We start from the raw sequence: 3,397 nt of genomic DNA, 5'->3' as shown, positions 1-3,397 counted from the left end.
GGATGGTTTCTGCAATGATACATGACACTCCTCGACAGGCCAGTTCACTGCTGTCCAAGTCCTGGTTCATAAAGCAAGCAGTACTGTTAAATACTTCATGTTTTACCTTATGAATCTGTTTTACATATTCGTGTTAATATCGTTCAGCTCATGATTTTTTCTCACAAACATATGTTCCTGCCATAATATTCAATATATAAAAAGAGCAACTTGAAGGGGAAAAAAATAAGAGAAATGATCAACATAAAACGGAATGTAAAGGATGTTTTGTAACATGAATCCCTATGCGTTGTCAGTGGTGGAACATTATGTACGGCAGAGATGTAAACAGCTGAAGCACCACTTTGAGCTACATGTGTGTGAGATGTCATGATTATTAAGCCAAGTATCGGGATCAAACAGTTAAATTACGTGTCTGTGTTGCTCACTCGTTTTCTTAAAAAAACAAAAAAAAAAAGTAGTGTAATATTTTCATGTCCAGCTCGTCTTCATGTGACAGTCTCTCAATTAATACGCTTTTTAGAAAATACATCTTCAGAGGGCGAGTTCTTGTGCAAGACAATGCAATCGTTACAACACATTTTAAATGTGTTTACGATCCATAGAGAGAAACTGCACCCTTGTGATTTAACCACACTCATCTTCTAGTTATCTGTTTCATTTTCATCTGCGCTGCAGTTTTTTTTTTCGGCTCTGCCAGCCCCCTGTAAAGTCCAGCTTTTATCAGGGCTTATTAAAAAGACTCCCATTCACCACCCCAAAATGGTCGCTGCGCTGTCAACTGAGCCACTCCAGCACTCGACTCTCCTACCATTGTTGCAGAAGCCACCCCAAAAAAAAGTACTGCTGAACAGCCAATATGCATTAAAATGGAGAAGAAAATGCCCCGCCCTTCCTCATATCTAATGCATATTTGTCTTTTGATGCAGTGCAGTTTACCCCAGTGAATGGTTTTCAAAAAGGCATTTTTAATTCTCTTTTTTCATTTATTATCCATGTCTTACATAAGAGATATTTTGACAGTTTCTGTTGAGCCCATTTCTGAAATATCAGGGAGGCTTTAATGGTCTCCGATGAGCTCAGCTACTCGGGAGGTAAACACGCCTGAGAAGGATTATCTCATTCAAAGAACAATCTGAGAGAAAAGTTGTGGATGTTGAAGCCTGTTGCTGCTCCAGTTAGCGATGAAGCGTAGTGAGCACGTTTCAGTGTGTGTGTGATAGATTTGCCTGGGGTAGGTAGGTGGTTTTCGGAGGGAGGAACCAACCTTTAAGGGTCTTCAGATTCAGCCCGTTATGTCTGTAGTTATCGATCTTTGACTCGCTGGACCAGTGTTAATATTACCATCATGGTGGTGGACGAAATTCGTCTCCACGAACTCAGTGTACCTGTCCTGACTCAGGTGACCTTCAGGCCCCTTAGACCACCGGTCCACAGGAGCCGATTTTCAGAGAAAACTTCTTTAGCGACACTGTTGTTGTATGAGTAGGGAGATGTTACAAACGTGGCAGATTGGTGCTGCATCTCGAAAATGGACCAAGTTGCAGACCCCAAACACTGAAAGGGTTGGTGTTTGGAGTGGAGTGATTTCAAGTGATTTCTAATGAAGAAGGGATCGAAACAGTTTGACTCTGGCTGCTTCATGATAACTCGGAAGTAACTAGCATAGTTGCATGTGAGTAGCTGAATTGAAGAGCACTGCAGAGAGGGTTGCCAACAGCTCACTTAAAATACAAGTTGAGATTACAAGTAGTAAAAACTGAACCTCAAACTGTGAGTCCAAGTTGTGGGCTGGACAATATTTGTATTGATTGAGGAGTCTATAAGTGGTAAAATAAACATCTAAACAACATAAAACATTGTGAGTGAGGCACAATAGATTTTTAGGTGCAGGTCAATTGGTCTGGAATAATTTTGAACTAAGTATATTAAGTGTTCTTGTGAGCTACATACAATGACTCCATGGGCCATGACTGCAACACAACAACGGACTGCACGGCCAAAATAAATGACTAAATGACATTTCTATGGCTAAAAAGCAAACCCTTTTAAAATGTCTCTTCCACCATATGTAATCTAACTATGCCATTAAGACAACTGCAATATGGAACAGTCTCAACGTTAGGGTGATATATATATATATATATATATATATATATATATATATATATATATATATATATATTTAAAAATCTGAAATTGAAATAAAAGAAAACTAAATGAGAGCATTACAAGTCAAAGCTTAAATGGTACGACTGTAGCATGTGAATTGTGATGGCTAAAGTAAATCTGGGACGCCATATTGACATGAAAATGTGTGAGCAGTTGTTTGTCTCTGCCGTTTTATCGACTTGTTTGGCGTGTGACCCCACGTTGTCAAGGCCGTGTCAGTGTCACAAAATTAAAGTCGTGTTGTTGCTACGCAGAAGTCAGGGGGCACTGACCATGGTTGTTTTCGCACGGACGTCTGCCGGGACCCTTGGCTCCGGCCTCTTGTCGTCACACTTCAGCCAGGTTGTGCGTCCGTGTCCTTCTTCTCACTTACATGTGGCTTTCAAGTGCGTGAAGAGCCAGATGAACGTGCTACACACGCATCTGCGCGCTGGATCACGAACTGACGGCTGCGAGCGCATCTGTAGCTCTGTTTGTAGCAACTGTTTCCGATCTTTTGAGGAAGCATCAGTTGCGTTTCCTGGACGTGCTGCCTAATTATTCACATTTGTACATGAAACAATGTTTGATCATCCTTCTCAAACAGCACAATGCTTTAAATTTGAGGAAACATATCGCAAAGAAACCCTAAGTGCTTGTTGTGTCCCGCGAACGTCTCATGTTTCATTTGCGGCGATTCTGTTGTGATGTGGAGCGTTTCAATGTATTTTTTTGAGGCTTTTTTTTTTTGGGTAAAATCAACCCAGCGTTTGAGGTTGAACTTAAAAAAGGATCACACTGATCACGATCCAGGATGTTTCAAAGCGCAGAGTAATTGCACGTGTTTAATTTTATCTGTTGCAGTATGCATTGCAAGGCGGCTGTGTAATCAAGCCTGTGAACTCGACATCTGAAGCAGGGATTCTGTTTCTGATCACATCCCTATTGAAGTCTGTCCATCCGCCAAGTGTGGATGTGCTGATGGGCTCCTGCTCGGTGGCGTGCGGCCCGCCACATTACCGTGTTCTTGACATGACTCCTGTATTCAGCTGGTGTCCTGCAGAACACCGGCCGGAGCTAACAATGATGGATGTACCGTCACCAGGGGAGTTGGGGGGTGAGAGGTCCCCCAGACAGAGGAATGCCCCTTGGGCCTTTTTAATTACAGTTAAACCAAGCATTGCATTGTGATGATTTGTGGCTTCAGGGCTGCAATAGAGGCAGGAATGCTGATCATGTGGCTGAC

The sequence above is a fragment of the Synchiropus splendidus genome, chromosome 11 (genome assembly GCF_027744825.2).
Source record: "Synchiropus splendidus isolate RoL2022-P1 chromosome 11, RoL_Sspl_1.0, whole genome shotgun sequence".
NCBI lineage: Eukaryota > Metazoa > Chordata > Actinopteri > Syngnathiformes > Callionymidae > Synchiropus > Synchiropus splendidus.
This window is presented reverse-complemented; position numbering follows the sequence as displayed.